Source organism: Elaeis guineensis, chromosome 6 (assembly GCF_000442705.2).
Source record: "Elaeis guineensis isolate ETL-2024a chromosome 6, EG11, whole genome shotgun sequence".
NCBI lineage: Eukaryota > Viridiplantae > Streptophyta > Magnoliopsida > Arecales > Arecaceae > Elaeis > Elaeis guineensis.
Window position 1 is genome coordinate 88,086,632 of NC_025998.2, and position 20,585 is coordinate 88,107,216.

The following is a 20,585-nucleotide window of genomic DNA, read 5'->3' on the forward strand; positions in this document are numbered from 1 at the left end:
AGGTGGAACTATCAACTGCGAAGAGGAAGATCGGTCAGCTGAAAGGAAACTCATCCTGGCTTTTGGCCCGGGTTGATGATGGACAGAAGTGGTCGTAGAAGGTCTCCGACCTTCAGAAGCAGCTTCAAGATGTCGAGATGAGCTACGACGTGCAGCGGGCCAGCTGGCGTCGGCAAGTGGAAGAGTACAAAAGGAGATTCTGGACGGCGGCTGATGAGGTCATTCGTCTCCAGAGGCAGCTGGTTAATAGGGCGCAGCTTACTTCCGCCCAAGATTCTGAAGAGCTCCAAGCCCTGAGAGGCACTGTTGAAGAAATTTCTGTCTCCCTCGGGGAGAAGACAGTCGAGCTGCAACAAGTGAAGATCCAACTGGCACTTGAGCGGAAGGCCGTCGTAGATGCGGAGGCGGAGTCTGAAGTTTTACAGAAGTGGCATCGAGAAGCGGAGGCTGAGAGCCAGCAACTTCATCGGGCGCTCCAGGATGCGCTGCGGAAGAGGGAAGAACTAGAAGAAGCAATGGAGAACCTGAGGCAGTCCTGGTTGAGGGATGGAGTAGATAACCCTAGGTTGGAGGGAGCAGGGCCTCATTAAAGCTCTTTTGTCTTTATGTCTTATCATGTAGTTACTTCCTTTTTGTCGTTTTGTTCTTCTTTCCTTGGCCGTCCTGGCCTTATAGTGTGTATATCGGAAGTGGAAAAAAGAGTATTTTGTGTTACCTCGTCCACGCGTCGCACTGATATTGTTGTCTGCTAAACCTCTCTTGTCGTTTGACTTGTTTGATGTAGACGTCGTCGGGGGGTGGGGGCTTTTTCTCTTCATCCGATCTTGTTAGGCGGTCGGGTTTCGTCACCATTAACCCCTGCTGCAGAAGTCGTGGATGGAGCCCAGCTCCCGTAGGGGTCCGGGCGAAGTCTTCCTTGTAGGCGGAACCCGGCTCCCGTAGGAGTCCGGGTGGAGTCTTCCTTGTAGGCAGAACCTGACTCCCGTAGGAGTCCGGGTGAAGTCTTCCTTGTAGGCAGAATCCGGCTCCCGTAGGAGTCCGGGTGAAGTCTTCCTTGTAGGCAGAATCCGGCTCCCGTAGGAGTCCGGGTGAAGTCTTCCTTGCAGGCGGAACCCGGCTCCCGTAGGAGTCCGGGTGAAGTCTTCCTTGCAGGCGGAACCCGGCTCCCGTAGGAGTCTGGGTGAAGTCTTCCTTGCAGGCGGAACCCGGCTCCCGTAGGAGTCCGGGTGAAGTCTTCCTTGCAGGCGGAACCCGGCTCCCATAGGAGTCCGGGTAAGTCTTCCTTGGAGGCGAAACCCGGCTCCCGTAGGAGTCCGGGTGGAGTCTTCCTTGGAGGCGAAACCCGGCTCCCATAGGAGTCCGGGTGGAGTCTTCCTTGGAGGCGGAACCCGGCTCCCGTAGGAGTCCGGGTGGAGTCTTCCTTGCAGGCGAACCCGGCTCCCGTAGGAGTCCGGGTGGAGTCTTCCTTGCAGGCGGAACCCGGCTCCCGTAGGAGTCGGGTGAAGTCTTCCTTGCAGGCGGAACCCGGCTCCCGTAGGAGTCCGGGTGAAGTCTTCCTTGCAGGCGGAACCGGCTCCCGTAGGAGTCCGGGTGGAGTCTTCCTTGGAGGCGGAACCCGGCTCCCGTAGGAGTCCGGGTGGAGTCTTCCTTGAGGCGGAACGGGAGTCCGGGTGGAGTCTTCCTTGCAGGCGGAACCCGGCTCCGTAGGAGTCGGGGAGGGGGGGTCCGGGGGGGTGAAGTCTTCCTTGCAGGCGGAACCCGACTTCCGTAGGAGTCCGGGTGAAGTCTTCCTTGCAGGCGGAACCCGGCTCCCGTAGGAGTCCGGGTGAAGTCTTCCTTGCAGGCGGAACCCGGCTCCCATAGGAGTCCGGGTGGAGTCTTCCTTGCAGGAGGAACCCGGCTCCCGTAGGAGTCCGGGTGGAGTCTTCCTTGCAGGCGGAACCCGGCTGTTGCTCCTAGATTGATTTTGATGATTACAAAGCAGATTGAAGGGATACAATATTTTAAAATGAAAAAGTCCTTATGCTCTTCAAGGGCAAAATCATAATTTCACTAAAATCCTGATTTGATAGTACCATTTGGTAGAACAAATGATTTGAAATCTATTGGTGAAAATTTCATTGTGTTTGGACTTATATTTTTGAAGTTATGAAGGTTTGAAGTGCATGAGTCGACTCATGAGTCAACTCATGGCACTGTGAGCTGATTGGCACGCAAAAATTCTCCTTGGCACGCTAGTTTTCTGGCTTGGCACGACCTGTGAGTCGACTCATGAGTCGACCCACAAGGCATGAGTCGACTCATGAGTCGACCCCTGCTAATTTGAGCCAAGAAATTCCAGAAAAGCATTCTCTGGGTTTTGCAACAGAGGTCGACTCATGAGTCGACCCCTGAAGCATGAGTCGACTCATGAGTCGACCCCTGCGACGGGAAATGTCAGCAATGGCTATTTTTTTGCCCGTTTTAATTGCCATTTATGCTTCCTAAAAATCCTCTAACGGCTCTTTATCTGCCTAAATTATTTTCTCTTGCTTCTAATGCTACAAAATGCTTAATTTGATGAAAGAAATTACAGATTAAATAGCAGATCAAACGTGAAATCAAATGTGAAGAGAAAAAGAGAAAAAGAAGAAAAAGAGAAGAACAGAAGAGAGGATCCAAAATTTGCAAGAAAAAGCCTGAGATTAATGAAATATCCATAGAGAAAAAGAGAGAGGATCCACAATATACCAGAGAGATTGTGAAAGAGAAAAGGAAGATCTTTCAAGGAGAGAATTCTTCACGCCTATCGTTTCAACCTTGATCTAGAGATCGTTCAAAGCTTTCAAGAGATCTTCAATCAACAATCAACCTCTTCTCAAGCGTTCAACCGTTCATTCATCTTGAGAAAATCTGAAAAAGGGGTTCTTCATTTGAGTAAAGCTTTTATTGTTATATTTGCTCATTTAAGGAGCTGCTATTATATTAATCTGTGCTCTAAATATTCTTACTCTTTGTGAGTTTTTGCTCTTGTTTTTGGAGAATTTTCAAAACAAGGAAAGGTTGATCCGAACCTGAAATCGGAGTGTTTTGGGTTTGCTTGTACCCGGAAAATAAGTGTTCTAGCTTGGGATAGCTAGGGTCGGAGTTTTCGACGTCTTGTATTCTAGCTTGGGATAGCTAGTGTCGGAGTTTCCGACGTTTTGTATTCGGGTTGAATACAAAGGATAGTGGATTGAAATTCCCAAGTGGGATCTTGGGGAGTGGATATAGGTGCAAGGTTAGCACCGAACCACTATAAATCCTTGTGTTTGTGGTGTGCTTTATCGCTTTATCTTATTTCTTTATTATATCCTTGCAATACTACTTTAGGTAATTAATATTGATTTAAAGCCATTGTTTTGTTCTTCATAAGTTATTTGTTGGGCTTAAAATTTTTAGAAACCCAATTCACCCCCCCTCTTGGGTTGCATAGCTGGGCAACAAATGGTATCAGAGCCAGTGCTCTAGCCCTTCTTTGATCTAACAATCAAAGAGACAAAGATCTATGACAACCCATGTTGGAACTTCTCTAGCTGAGGGGCAATCAACAAACCGACCTCCACTTTTCAATGGGTCTAATTACACCTATTGGAAAGCTCGGATAAAGATTTTCATACAAGCACTCGACTATGATATGTGGAGTATCATAGTGAATGGTCCTCACACACCCACCAAGATTATAGATGGTGAGAAGTCAACCAAATCCGAGAAAGAATGGGATGAGGTTGACAAGAAATTGGCACAATTAAATGCCAAAACTATGAATGTTCTTTATTGTGCACTAGATGCTAGTGAATTTAATCGCATTTCTACTTGTGCATCTGCTAAAGAAATATGGAATAGGTTAGAAGTCACCCACGAGGGAACAAATCAAGTAAAAGAGTCTAAAATAAACATGCTTGTACATAAATATGAATTGTTCAAAATAGAGCATGATGAGTCCATAACTGCTATGTTTACTCGTTTTACTGATATAATCAATGGTTTAAAGAGTCTTGGCAAATCTTATACTAACAGTGAACTTGTAAGGAAGATTCTCAGGTCACTGCCAAGAACTTGGGAAGCCAAGGTGACTGCCATCCAAGAAGCAAAGGACTTGAACACTCTACCTCTAGAAGAGCTTCTTGGATCCTTGATGACTCATGAACTTAGTATGATGCAACATCAAGAGGATGAAATCAAAAAGAAAAGAACCATTGCCCTCAAATCCACAACTTCACCTGATTATGAAACAGATGACTCTGAAGATGAAGATCAGGATGAGGAGATGGCTCTCATCACCCGAAAATTCAAGAAGTTTCTAAGAAAAAGAAAACAGGGGATGAGAAAGAAATTCACAAAAGGGGATCAAAGCATAGAAAAGGAGAAAGATCAAACCCCTATATGCTACGAGTGCAAGAAGCCAGGACATTTCAGATCCGAATGTCCTCAATTGAAGAAAGGTCCAAAGAAATTCAAAAAGAAGGCAATGATGGCGACCTGGAGTGCGAGTGATGACTCAAGCTCCGACGAGGAAACCTCAACCGAACAAGCCAATCTGTGCCTGATGGCACATGAAAATGAGGTAACTTCTGAATCCACTAGTGAATTTACTTTTGAAGAATTGCATGAAGCATTCTATGATTCAATTGATGAATTAAAGAAACTAGGGAAGAAAAACAAAGAGCTGAAATTGGAAAATCAGTCCTTAGTGAAACAAGCTGAAATTCTTTCAATTGAAAAATTCACATTGATTCAAGAAAATCAAAACTTTAAGGATGAAATTAACAGGCTGAAATCTATAGTAGATAAGTTCACCTTAAGTTCAAACAAGCTAAATATGATCCTTGATAATCAGAAAGCTATATATGATAAGGCTGGACTTGGTTATAAACCCCTGAAGAAACAAAAATTTTTGAAAGATATTTATGCAAATTATTCAAGCAAAAAGCCTACAAATATTACTTGTTTTAAATATGGAAGAATAGGACATAAATCATACACATGTCTTATTAACAAATATGCAAACACAAAGAAAATATGGGTTTCAAAAGGAACCATTCTGACTAACCTGAAAGGACCCAAGAAAGCTTGGGTACCTAAGACAGAAACTTGATCTGTGCTTGCAGGTGTGTCTAGCATCCCAAGAAGGAAACAGGAAATGGTATCTTGACAGCGGATGCTCGAGACACATAACTGGTGATGAATCACAATTCATCACGCTTGATGCTAAGGATGGAGGGATGGTCACCTTTGGAGATAATGGCAAAGGAAAGATCATCGGGATAGGTAACATTGGTATCACTCTCTCCAAATACATTGAGAATGTTTTACTTGTTAAAGGTTTAAAGCATAACTTACTCAGCATTAGTCAATTCTGTGATAAAGGGTATAAAGTAAGTTTTGAATCATCTGTATGCATTGTGACGAGTCCTATTAACGATGGCATTAAATTTATAGGACATAGGCATGGCAATGTTTATATGGTAGACTTGAATGATTTAACTAAATTAGACATGCAATGCCTAGTTTCCTTAAATGCTAAAATAAATGAGACTAGTTGGCTGTGGCATCGTAGACTTGCACATATTAGCATGCATTCTCTTTCAAAATTAATCAAAAAGGATTTAGTTCTCGGTTTGCCAAAATTAAATTTTGAAAAGGATAGAATTTGTGATGCATGCCAATTAGGTAAACAAACTAGAGTATCATTTAAATCCAAAAACACTATTTCAACTTCTAGACCTTTAGAGCTCTTACATATGAATTTATTTGGACCAACTAAAACCACTAGTCTAGGAGGAAAACGATATGGATTTGTAATAATTGATGATTACTCTCGTTTTACTTGGGTTTTCTTTTTAGCTCACAAAAATGAAACTTTTCAAATTTTCACGAAATTTCATCGAAAAGTCACTAATGAAAAAGGGTTTTCAATTCAAAATATTAGAAGTGATCATGGAACAGAATTTGAAAATCATGACTTTGAAAATTTTTGTGATGAAAATGGAATTGGCCACAACTTCTCTACTCCTAGGACACCCCAACAGAATGGGGTAGTTGAAAGGAAAAATAGAACCTTAGAAGAAATGGCCTGTACCATGCTCTGTGAAAGCAACCTTCCAAAATATTTTTGGATGGAAGCTATTAACACAGCATGTTACATTTTAAATCATGCTTTAATAAGACAATTTTTAAAGAAAACCCCCTATGAACTTTGGAAAGGAAGAAAACCAAATATTGCCTATTTTCATGTTTTTGGTTGCCGATGTTTTGTATTAAATAATGGCAAAGAAAAACTTGGTAAATTTGATGCAAAATCAGATGAAGCAATCCTTCTAGGTTACTCCTCCACTAGTAAAGCATTTAGAGTGTTCAACAAAAGAACCTTAGTAGTTGAGGAGTCCATACATGTTGTCTTTGATGAATCTAACGATCCTCCTTCAAGGAAGAATGAGGGTATTGATGATGCAGATCCACTAATAGAAGGTATGAAGGAGATCACTCTGAAAGATTCAGCAACTCCAGAAGACAAGGATCAAGAAGATGAACAAAATGAGAAAGGTGAAGAAATTCAAGAACAACCTCAAGGTACAAATGACTTACCCAAGGAATGGAGGTATGTTCACAACCATCCTAAGGAATTAATTATCGGTGATCCTATGCATGGGGTAAAAACACGTTCTTCACTTAGAGATGTACTTAATCATTGTGCTTTTGTATCTCAACTTGAACCTAAAACTTTTGAAGAAGCTGAAAATAATCATAACTGGATTAATGCTATGCAAGAAGAACTCAGTCAATTTGAAAGAAATAATGTTTGGACCTTAGTGAAAAGACCTAAAGATTATTCAATAATTGGCACAAAATGGGTCTTTAGAAACAAGTTAGATGAGCATGGAAATGTAATTAGAAATAAAGCAAGACTGGTTGCTAAGGGATATAATCAAGAAGAAGGAATTGATTTTGATGAAACCTTTGCACCTGTTGCTAGATTAGAAGCCATTAGACTTCTACTTGCTTATGCTTGCTTTATGAAATTCAAACTATTTCAAATGGATGTTAAAAGTGCATTTTTAAATGGATATATTTCTGAAGAAGTATATGTAGAACAACCCCCTGGATTTGAAAATCATGCTTTTCCCAATCATGTCTTTAGATTAAATAAAGCTTTATATGGTCTAAAACAAGCACCTAGAGCATGGTATGAAAGGCTAAGCAAATTTTTACTAAATAATGGTTTCTCGAGAGGCAATGTAGATACAACCCTATTTATTAAAAGAAACCAAAATGATATGCTAATTATACAAATTTATGTTGATGACATAATTTTTGGGTCTACTAATGAATCTCTTTGTCAAGACTTTGCTAAGCTTATGCAGGGAGAGTTCGAGATGAGCATGATGGGAGAACTCACTTTCTTTCTCGGACTCCAAATCAAACAATCAAAAGAGGGAATCTCCATCACCCAAAGCAAGTACACCAAGGAACTACTCAAAAGATTTGGAATGGAGAACTGCAAACCTATTGGCACACCAATGAGTCCCTCAAGTAAGCTTGACAAGGATGATGAAGGTAAAAGCGTAGACTTAAAATACTACAGAGGTATGATTGGCTCATTATTATATCTAACTGCAAGTAGGCCTGATATCATGTTTAGTGTTTGCTTATGTGCAAGATATCAATCTAATCCTAAGGAATCTCATTTGAATGCTGTTAAAAGAATCCTTAGATACTTAAATGGTACACAAACTATAGGGTTATGGTACTCTAAGGACTCACAAATTAATTTGTTAGGATATTCTGATGCTGATTTTGCTGGATGTAAATTAGATAGAAAAAGCACAAGTGGAACTTGCCAATTTCTTGGAGTTAACCTAATCTCATGGTTTAGCAAGAAACAAAATTCGGTGGCACTGTCTACGGCTGAGGCCGAATACATTGCAGCCGGAAGTTGTTGTGCTCAAATCTTATGGATTAAGCAACAACTCGAAGATTTTGGAATCAAACTTAATGAAACTCCAATAAAATGTGACAATACAAGTGCCATAAATCTATCTAAAAATCCAATACAACACTCAAGATCCAAACATATTGAAATAAGACATCATTTTATAAGAGAACATGTTCAAAATAAAAATATAATTCTTGAATATGTTTGCACTGAAAATCAATTAGCCGATATCTTTACAAAGGCCCTTAGTGAGGATAGATTCTGTGAAATTAGGAGAAATCTAGGAATTCTAGATCCATTTGCCTAAACTTCTCTTAATTATTATCAAATATTCTTAGAGCTCAATTTCCAACAACTATCCTGGTTCCAAAAGCTCAGTTTTATCTCTCTAAAAACTTATCATTGAGCAAAATTCCTTCTCCCAAAACTTTGAATTTTTCTGGAATTTATTTGTATTTTTCCTGATTTTTTGAACTTCATGAGTCGACCCCCATGAGTCGACTCAATGGCAAACTTGTAAATCCCACCAACTTCCATCGGGTTCATTGTTTTTAAAACGGGAAACCCTGTTTATGAGATGACTCATCTTCTCGTCGTCTTCCTTCCGAAAGCCGTCCTCTCCAACTCTTTTTGCTCCAAATCCAAGGATCAATTCTGAGGCAACTCTCCCTCCTTCTCTCCACCAAAAATCGCCTCCTTGAAAAGGACTTTTCTGTGCTTTCTCACAGTGATAGGCGCGGGTGGAACGTGCCCTAGAACTTCACCGTTCATTCAAAATCCACTTCTTTTCTCCACCAAAATTCTTCTTTACTCTTTTGTGATCCCTCCTCCACTGAATTCAAGTCTTCTTGTCTGCTACTTTATTGGATATGGCTCCAAAGATGAAACTTTCCCAAAGAAGGAAATCAATCCGTGAGTCTGAGGAAATTGTCCGAAAGAAAAGGCATGCTCAGTCTTCCAGTGTTCCCAATCCAGTTTCAGTACCTGCTCAAGGTCCCTCTCAATCCTCCATAAGCCCCAGTGTAAATCTTCTTTCTGATAGAAAAGTAGAAACCGGGAAAAATATAGATTTTCGGTTCTTTGAGAAAGAAGGCTTTACTTTTGCTACCAAGATCAAAAATCAAGGATGGGAACTTTATTGCTCTCTTAAGGAAGTCACCTATGTTGATCTAGTCAGAGAGTTCTACCAGAACCTACATTATGGAAGTGGGTCAGTGACTTCAATTGTAAAGGGGATTGACATCTGTTTGGATTCTAGGATATTGGGAGAGATACTTCAGTTGCCTAGTGAAGGATACTCATATATGGAACTCCCAATTAAAGAAGAAGGGATCAGAATTATCTTAGGAAAAGATTTTTCAGGAAGTTTAAACAGATTGGAAGCAAAGCTACTGTCCATTGAGATGAGGGTCCTGCATCAGATTGTGACAAAACTATTCTTTCCTAGGAGTGGTAGACATGACTTACTATCTGGCAGAGATGTATGTGTCATGTTTATATCATCACTCAGACCCCCCTAAACCTCCCTGCACTTATGATAGAGGCCATGAGAGAAACTTTGAACAGATCCAAGGCACACTTGCCTTATGGTATGGCCCTTACTAGAGTTTTTAGGAGGTTTGGAGTTAGCTGTGAGGGGGAGACACCTACCAAGCTCTCACATGTGGACACTTTCAACCAACACAGCCTGCACCGAATGGGAATTACAAAGACTGTTGGTGGTTGGATCAAGGGCTCTGAAGAAAGAGCTGAGGAGAGAGCTGAGGAAAGAGCTGAAGACAGAACTGAAGGCAGAGTAGAAGAAGAAGGTCCATCCTCTCCTGTACATGATTTCAGGGCAGCTTCACCAGATACCCAGTTCATTCCTGATACTGAGGCTGGCCCTTCTGAATTTACTAGGATGCCCACACCAGTGTATCAGCCAGAGAGCAGAGCACCTCCTTCAGAGTTCAGACTGGATGATGATCAGATCGAGCATATATCTCAGCGTGTGGCTTCTTTGTTGTCTAGCCAGTGGAGTAGTACTTCTTTTGCACCTGGAGCTACTTCTTCTGATCAGACCATTACTCCCCACATCTCCACTGTATTTTAGATGATTTCAGATCAGTCCGTCAGGATACAGCAGCTTGAGGATACAGTCTGGAGACTTACTGGCAGAGTTCTTGACTTGCAGGGGCAAGTCTTGCATTGGCCCATCCCCAGCCACAGGAGTCTACTATTGAGGTCACAGACCTCACTGCAGAGGCTGGAAGGCTCAGAGGAGCATTAGAAGGTGGATATGAGCTACTGAGGAAAGAGATCAGAGGATCGAGTGAGCATGCTACCACCCAGTTCACTGCTCTACTTCAATCTGTTTCCAGAGCACTGAACGTACTTGATTCTATCAGACTCATGGTATCAGCCCTAGTATCTCAGCGTTCTCAGCCTCCCAGTTCATCTCGTTCTCCTACTCGTGGCAGAGGCAGACGGGGTAGAGGACGCACTTCTGATCCATCATCTCCTCACCTATATCTGATGATCTCTGATCATTGACTTATCTAGATCTTAGGAGTTAGTATCTTGTTCTAGGATCTATACCTTGGGGCCATGTATTGACATTTAGCTGGTTGAATTTTATGTATTGAAACAATTATGATATTAATGAAATCATCTTTTACCTATATCTTTGTAATGATTATATTTTGGTTATATTTCAATCTCGATACATCTATTGAAATATTATCTTCTCCTTGTTGTTGTTTGCTATTGATAATTGCTATATTAAGGGGGAGCAAACATCTGTGAAAAACTCTAAAGAGGAAGAAATTAAAGAATATTTTCAGAAAAGGAAAAGAAAGAGTTAACTATGTTTGATGATGTCAAAAAGGGGGAGAAATTAAAATTAAACAAAAATTGAAATTAGAAAAAAGCAAAACCCTAAATTATGAGAAAAAGGGGGAGAAATTAAATTAAAACAATATTAAAATATTGAAGAAATTAAACAAATATTGGAGAAATTAGACAAAAACAAGGATTGAAAGATTAAACAAAACTTTGAAAATTTTGGTATCAAAATTTGGTATCAGACAGAACTTTAACAAAAGTTATCCATCAAAAGCAAAATCATGAGTACAATGCAAATAAGTATTTTTTTTATATATAAGCTCTGATATTCAAACTTGCTTTTGAAATTTTACTCACCTTGATACATCAATAAGAAATTTTTTTACTCTGATACATCCTACAATTTCTTTCAACTTGATCTGATACATGATAACATTTGATCCGATACAGTGTGAAGGTTTCTCTAATATATTATAACATTTGCTCTGATACTGTATGAAATTTTCTCTGATACATTAAAAATTTTCTTGCTCTGATACATTATAAAATCTTTTCTGATATCATTGTAAAAATTATTTTTGCTCTGATACATAGAAAAAGTTATTTATCTTCTCTTGCTCTGATATATCTTGAACTCAAAATGATCTAATACCCTTTTCAAATCTTTAAGAAAATGGACAAACTATTTTTGCATTTATATTACATGCCAAAAGAATCATACTCTTTTCAAGCATATACACCTATAATGGATTCTTTTGAAATTAATGCATTAACATAAATATTTTTATTCATATGTTTTGTCATCATCAAAAAGGGGGAGATTGTTGCTCCTAGATTGATTTTGATGATTACAAAGCAGATTGAAGGGATACAATATTTTAAAATGAAAAAGTCCTTATGCTCTTCAAGGGCAAAATCATAATTTTACTAAAATCCTGATTTGATAGTACATTTGGTAGAACAAATGATTTGAAATCTATTGGTGAAAATTTCATTGTGTTTGGACTTATATTTTTGAAGTTATGAAGGTTTGAAGTGCATGAGTCGACTCATGAGTCAACTCATGGCACTGTGAGCTGATTGGCACGCAAAAATTCTCCTTGGCACGCTAGTTTTCTGGCTTGGCACGACCTGTGAGTCGACTCATGAGTCGACCCACAAGGCATGAGTCGACTCATGAGTCGACCCCTGCTAATTTGAGCCAAGAAATTCCAGAAAAGCATTCTCTGGTTTTTGCAACAGAGGTCGACTCATGAGTCGACCCCTGAAGCATGAGTCGACTCATGAGTCGACCCCTGCGATGGAAATGTCAGCAACGGCTATTTTTTTGCCCATTTTAATTGCCATTTATGCTTCCTAAAAATCCTCTAACGGCTCTTTATCTGCCTAAATTGTTTTCTCTTGCTTCTAATGCTACAAAATGCTTAATTGATGAAAGAAATTGCAGATTAAATAGCGGATCAAACGTGAAATCAAATGTGAAGAGAAAAAGAAGAAAAAGAGAAGAACAGAAGAGAGGATCCAAATTTGCAAGAAAAAGCCTGAGATCAACGAAATATCCATAGAGAAAAAGAGAGAGGATCCACAATATACCAGAGAGATTGTGAAAGAGAAAAGGAAGATCTTTCAAGGAGAGAATTCTTCACGCCTATCGTTTCAACCTTGATCTAGAGATCGTTCAAAGCTTTCAAGAGATCTTCAATCAACAATCAACCTCTTCTCAAGCGTTCAACCGTTCATTCATCTTGAGAAAATCTGAAAAAGGGGTTCTTCATTTGAGTAAAGCTTTTATTGTTATATTTGCTCATTTAAGGAGCTGTTATTGTATTATCTGTGCTCTAAATATTCTTACTCTTTGTGAGTTTTTGCTCTTTTTTGGAGGATTTCCAAAACAAGGAAAGGTTGATCCGAACCTGAAATCGGAGTGTTTTGGGTTTGCTTGTACCCGGAAACAAGTGTTCTAGCTTGGGATAGCTAGGGTCGGAGTTTCCGACGTCTTGTATTCTAGCTTGGGATAGCTAGTGTCGGAGTTTCCGACGTTTTGTATTCGGGTTGAATACAAAGGATAGTGGATTGAAATTCCCAAGTGGATCTTGGGGAGTGGATGTAGGTGCAAGGTTAGCACCGAACCACTATAAATCCTTGTGTTTGTGGTGTGCTTTATCGCTTTATCTTATTTCTTTATTATATCCTTGCAATACTACTTTAGGTAATTAATATTGATTTAAAGCCATTGTTTTGTTCTTCATAAGTTATTGTTGGGCTTAAAATTTTTAGAAACCCAATTCACCCCCCTCTTGGGTTGCATAGCTGGGCAACATTTTCAAAATTTAAAATTATTTTTGAAATACCAAACCCTAACCCCTCAGCCAAATACCTTAATTAAAAGAATTAAGTGTTGTCTAGTAGGTCTAGAATTGTGAATTAAGACCTAAGATAATTGCATAAACTTATGGGTCAATGGGTTAGATGGATTAGGTCCATAATTGGGTTAGACCTAAGGTTAGCTTAAAGAAATGGACTAAATTAGAGTAATTGATCAAATCTAATCAAAAGTTGAATTAGATTAGGTCAAGGATACTCTAGACTCAACTCCAATAGTTGTAGTTGAATGGGTCCATGTCTTTAACTAGACCAAGATGGACTTAATTCATGGCTACACGGTGGAACCCTATTTACTAAGTTGATCAAATTAAAACTAATGAACCGGTTGGTGTCTAAGGTAAGTTTGGCAGTTTGACCAGTAGTTTTTAAGTGGGAGCTACTCGCAGTGATTCGATCTCTGACGAGTTAATGGCTTATCCAACCACTGATCTCACTTACCTGGCCAACCTGATGAATTAGATTTTGATTAGATCACTTGGTGATTAGGGCTCACCCATGTCATTAGGTAAATCAGTTTGACTGATTTAGGTGCTCCTAATGCCAGCTTTAATTAAATCCTTTTTAATCTGACTTGGTGAAGTCAGGGAGGATTATAATTGGCTGGATATTTTCTTCTCATCTATTCTTTAATAAAATCCTCAAAAATTATTAGGTCCTAAAAATGATTAAGTTATATTGATAACTAAGTCATAGCCTCCCATTAAGTGAGTGATAATGAGTCCATTAGTTTAATAATCATTGGAGGCCCAAAGGCCTGGTGCTTATTGACTAATGGAATTATCATTCATAATATGATAATTTGGTTTGAGTCTTTCTGATGGTGGTTAGGTGGCCGGCCAAAATCAGACCTAATCATTTATTGGTCCGATTCACCAAATCAAATCATGTTAATGGTTGGACCTAACCAGATCTTTTCAGTGGAGGCCAAAGCCTACTGATTAGGTTCTGGGGCAAAATCAATTACTAGAAGTTGTTTAGAGAAATAACTGGTTATGAACCTACCCACAGATGCACATGGGTTGACCAACCAAAGTTGGGCTCGTGTGTAGTCTGTGTGTGGATTCTAGTACCCACTAAGGAATTAAAGTAATTCTTCGAATTGAAGGTTGAGGCTACCAGTTCGTAAAAATACTGGAAAAAATTTTAGACTAAAGTCCAAGTCTTTAGTATTTATAATTTATGTACTAATAGAGGTCTGGTTTTCTTTTATGCAGCTATGGCCACTACCCTATCCCTCCGATCATTATTAGATAATGACAAGCTCATGGGACCTAATTTCGATAGTTGGTATCAAAAATTAAAAATCATCCTTGAGCATGAGCGGATCCTTTATGTAGTAACGGATTCGGCACCTGAGGAGCCAGCCCGAACGTTAGAGGGACAGTCCGAGACACTTATCAGAAGTGGTTCAATGATCGTACCACCATTCGGTGCATTATGCTGGCGGCAATGAATGATGAGTTCACTGCAGGTTCGAGAACGCCCAGCCACAGGACATACTTCAAATGTTGAATGACTCCTTTGGCATGCCTGACGATGTTGAAAGGCACAAAACTAGTTGTGCCATTTTCAATGCTCGGATAAGGGATGGAGCCTCAGTCACTGATCATGTACTGTACATGATCGAAATGATTGAGCACCTAAGTAAACTGGGCTTTCCCTTACACGAGCAGCTCGGTAAGGATGCGATCCTTAATTCATTGCCCAAGTCCTTCCTCCCCTTCCTTACTCATTTTCAGATGACAAAGCCTGCAGTGAACTACCACGGCTTATTGGGGTTGCTGCAGAATTTTGAGAAGGATCACCAGCTCCATAAGGAGTCAGTGAATGTTGTGGGAGGGTCTTCTTCTGGTCGTCGACCCTTTAAGAAAGAGAAGAAGAAGAACAAGAAGAAGAAGAATAAGAAGGTGCAGCTGCATGCTGGGATATCTGCACAAGGTCAGACCAAGAAGCACAAGCCCGACCAGAGCCAGTCGGAGTGCTTCTTTCGCAAGAAGCAGGGGCACTGGAAGAAAACTATCCTCTATACATTTCCTCCCTGGACCCGAACAGGCCAAAGAAGAAGCAAGGTACTTATATGATAACACCTTGCAACTTTTTCATTTGTGATACTACTGCCTGGGTATTAGATACCGGAAGCCCTTATCATATTTGCAATTCGATGCAGGGTCTGCAGGTCAATAGGAGATTTGATGAAGGTGAGAGATTCCTGAACGTTAGAGATGGAAGCAAAGTTCCAATTCTAGCATTAGGAATCATGAACCTTGTAATCAATTCTCGAAACGTAATTCAGAGTGAATGTCACTATTGTCCAAGCTTTTTATTAAATATTATTTCTGTAGGCCTTTTGGCCATGAACGGTTATCAATTTTTAATAAAAGAAAATATTTGTAATATCATTTTGAATGATGTTACATTATTTGTTGGATAACTTAATAATGGAATTTACTTTCTATCACAACCTGTTAATGTGGTTCAAACCTCCGGTAAATACCCTAGAATAGATAATGTGTCAGAAGTCTATCTTTGGCACTATAGGCTAGGTCATATCAATAAGAACAGGATAAACAGGTTGGCTCAATAAAGAATTCTTGAAGTAGGTGATTGTGAATCACTTCCAACCTGTGAGTCCTGTCTTCTTGATAAAATGACCAAATCACCTTTTACTAGAAAAGGTGAGAGAGCCAGCGAACTCTTGGGTCTGGTATATTCAGATGTATGTGGACCCATGTGCTCAAGTGTAAGAGATGGATATTTCTACTTCATAACCTTCACAGACGACCTATCGAGGTATGGGTATGTCTATTTAATGAAGCATAAGTCAGAGTCATTTGAAATGTTCAAACTATTCTGAAATGAGGTAGAAAAATAAACTAAAAAGTGTATTAAAACTCTTCGATCTGATCGAGGAGGTGAATACCTTTCCAATGATTTTCTGACATATCTTGGGGAGAATGGAATTCTCTCTCAGTGGACACCTCCTGAACACCACAGCATAATGGTGTGTCTCAAAAGAGGAATCGGACCTTGTTAGATATGGTTCGATCCATGATGGGATTTACTGGTCTGTCGATCTTCCTTTGGGGATATGCGCTCGAATCGGCTTGTTACCTTCTAAATAGAGTTCCGAGTAAGTCTGTAACCAAAACGTCATATGAGATATGGATAGGATGTAAACCAGTACTCTCGCACCTTAGGGTTTGGGGGTGTCCGGCTTATGTTAAACGTTTAATTACAGACAAGCTAGGACCTAGGTCTGACAAGTGTAATTTTATAGGGTATCTAAAAGAGACCAAAGGGTATTACTTCTACCTAGCTGATGAGCAAAAAGTGTTTGTCAGCCTTAAGGCAATCTTTTTGGAAAAAGAATTCCTTGGTGAAGGGACTGTTGCCTCTAAGGTCGAATTTGACGAAGTTCGGCAGGTGAAAAAACTGACACAAGTTACTGAACCTGAACCAGATTTGATTAGATCAGATCTGGAGCTCATTATTTAAGCACCCTTAAGGCGATCTGGTAGAGTACCATATCAACCGGACAGATACTATAGTTTCTTGGTTCGGGATGGCGATCCTATCGAACTTGATGAAAATGATGAGGATCCGATCACCTACATGGATGCAATGCAGAGACCCAACTCTGAGAAATGGCTGGAGGCCATGAAATCCGAAATGGAGTCTATGAAGGTCAACGATGTGTGGACATTGGTTGACCCACCCGAAGGAGTAAAACCCATAGGGTGTAAGTGGGTCTTCAAGAGGAAGAGAGGCACAGACGGAAAGGTGGAAACCTATAAAGCCCGTCTAGTTGCCAAGGGATATCGTCAACGTTATGGTATAGACTATGACGAGATATTTTCTCTCGTGGCAATGCTCAAATCCATTCGGATAATGCTTGCGATAGCTGCCCATCTGGATAATAAAATCTGGCAGATGGATGTGAAGACAACTTTCCTAAATGGAGAGCTGGATGAAGAGGTGTATATGATACAACCTGAAGGATTCACATCCACAGATGAGTCTAAGGTGTGCAGGCTACAGAGGTCCATTTATGGACTTAAGCAGGCATCACAGAGTTGAAACATACATTTTGATAAGACAATCAAGATGTATGACTTCATTAAGAATGGAGAGAGCCCTGCATTTATAAGTGGGCTAATGGTCCAGTAGTAGTATTTCTTGTATTGTATGTGGATGACATTCTCTTAATCGGGAATGATGTCTCTGCATTACAGGGAATAAAGATTTGGCTGTCGTCATAGTTCTCCATGAAGGATCTGAGAGAAGCTTCTTACATCCTAGGGATGAGGATCTATAGGGATAGATCTAAAAGGTTGCTTGATTTATCCCAGTCTACATATATAGATACTATGCTGAAGAGGTTCAGCATGGAGAATTCCAAGAAAGGCTATCTACCGATAGGCCATAGAATTTTTCTCTCGAAGAGGGATTATCCGACAACACCTCAAGAGAGAGAGCGTATGAGTAGAATTCCATATGCTTCGATAGTGGGATCTATCATGTACGCCATGACATGTACACGACCAGATGTGGCATACTCACTAGGGGTAGTGAGTAGATACCAATCTGATCCAGGAGAGAATCATTGGAAGGTTGTTAAAACCATCCTGAAGTATTTAAGAATACTAAAGACCAGTGGCTTGTTTATGGTGAATCGGACTTGAGACTTATAGGGTTTACAGACTCTAATTTCCAGTCTGATCATGATGACAGTAAAAGTGTGTCGGATCGATCGAGATGACGTCGACCTTCAGAAGATCGACAGAAAGAAGAATCTGACCGACCCATTCACTAAAGCCATTACGGTGAAGGAGTTCGATAACTACAAGTCGAAGATGGGTATTAGATACTGTACCGATTGGCTTTAGGCCAAGTGAGAGATTGTTGGGAATAGTGTCCCAAAGTTAATTGTCAGTCTGTTGATGGTTGTGCTCATTTTTGTATTTGTATATTAATTATGAATTAATAAAAATTATTTTGGTATTTTTCATCACTAAATGTTTCATCTTCTAATGAACTCCTATGTTGTGGTGAAGTCCTTAGGACTATTTAGACTCGACAAAGGAGGATTTATCATTTAGTCCTTAAATCTATTCGCGACCTAATGATATGTTGTTACAAAGGATGATAATGTTTATCAAGCATAGGTCATTGTGTGCCATATAGGTTGGTTGTCCTCTTAACCAATGAGTGTGGAGATATTGGTATGGCGTACAGGTGAGATGTAAGGATACATTTGCACTGAACGTGATCGACTCCAGAGCTATTTTCTGCTGTCAAGATTTGCTCTGATAAAATATGGGTATAAATATCCCTCCGACCTGAGACCGCTACGGTGACTTGCAAGCAACTCACTGCACTTAGGTACTAGACTATCTAAATTTTTAATTCAGTGATGGAAGGCTGCTGGGTGTAGTCAAGTACTTGACTTGTCGGTGCATCTGTCAAGATGGGATTGACCACTCCAGTTTAGGAGCCATGTATAGTCGTGTTTCAATTTAGCAAAACCTTGACCAGGGTAGTCCTTGTGAGGAGTCATAGGACTGTTTGAGTTGAGCACGATTCGGATGATCTGATCAGGGTTGACAGTTTAACCCTGAGTCGTCCTAAACACAGGGGTCAAAAGGATGAATTATACAGTAACCATATTCATGTAAGTTCTGAGTGTTGCGATTGCGATTCTTCGACCTATCCAGATGTCGGGTACCATTACTAGATGGTCACTTCGATTAGTACAAGAATTGGTTCATGTGCTACCGGCTTAGATTCGAACCTGCGGGGTCACACACATTAGAGATTCCTATCTGATCTGATGGCTGATGTAGAATCCTACATGTTTGGGACTCAATGATCAAGAATCAGGATTCTCTGATCATGAGTTCCACACATTATGGGTATCGGGGTCAAGAGTCCCACTGGTTGGGACTTTTCGATCAGGTTACATATCGATGAATTCTGATGCCTGATTGCCCATCAGATTTGACTCAATATTTATGAGAGGTTTAATTAGTGATTTGATCACTAATTAACTTAATTTGATTGAGTAATTATTTTTTGGATCAAGTCCAATTGAATTGATTCAGTTGGGTTTGATCCGATTAGGTTAAGAGTTGACCTAATCATCGAGAGTTTGGTCCCTGATTTGATCAGGGGTTGGGCTTAATCAATTTCTGATTTGATTAAGATTTTATTGAGCCTAATTAAGTCTAATTTAGTTGGATTTAAATTAGTCTAATTGGACCTAACTTATTTGGTTTAATTAGGTTGGTTTAAATAATTAAACCACCTTGACCCAATCTCCATGCGCCACCTCACTTCCATTGCACCCATTTGAATTCATGAGAAAAAATTCTCATGAATTATTTCCTCACACCAAGTCCTCTCCATGCCCCACTTTAATATGCCATATGAATGGATAAGGATGATTGGTTGACCATTCAAATTCAAAATATAGTTTGAATTTGAATGGACAATCAATCTTTGCACCTTATCCCTTTTTTTTACACCCCATTTATTACATGAGAAAAAGTTTCTCATGAAATTACTCCATGCACAATTTAAGCCATGCCTCACACCTTTAGTGGATAAGGGATGAGTTGGTGTCTATTTGAATTCAAAATTTGATTTGAATTCAAATGTGCAATTACTCATCTTTATCCTTTCTTTTGGATAAGACGTTTGATGTTATTATAAAAGGAGAAGAGTGGGGAATGTAAGAAGAAGATTTTTGGAGAAAAATTTTGGGCATGAGAAGTCTTGTGCGTGAGAAGAAAGTCCATATCCTTCCAAGAGAAAAAGAAGAAAAGAAAGAAAAGTGGGTGCAACGTTTTTGGTGAGTTTTCTAGAGTTTTAGCCTAGGGTTCGGGAAGTAAAAAAGTGAGCTACGAGTGTCGTGAGCCCACAAAATCTTAAGGAGATCTTCAACATCTTCTCAAGCATGTTCGTTGATGATCCGAAGCATCTGAAGAATCGACAGACATAGATCGAAGGGCCGTCAAAAGGGCACTACAACGAGCTAGCACTCGTGGGGAGTCGATCAGATCGGGAGCTTCGTGTGGATGATCCACAGAGGCCAGACACACTGTGTGACTACATCACGATGATCAGACTCTTTCGATGGTGATCAGATTGCGGCGATCTACTATCCGCACAAAGGTATTGTGTTCTGAACACATTACAGTAAAGTGTCTACTATTCGAATTTGAATTTTAAATTTAAATGCATGTATGCTATATATCATATTTAGATCCTAGTGTAGGATAAATTTATATTAATTAATTAGATTAATTAATATTTTTCCACTGTAAAATCATAATTTTGAAAAAGTTTTAAAATTACCATTTTACCCTGCACTGAATTTTCCCACAGGCAAAATATTGCAGTATCTGATGTTTGTAAGAAAGCT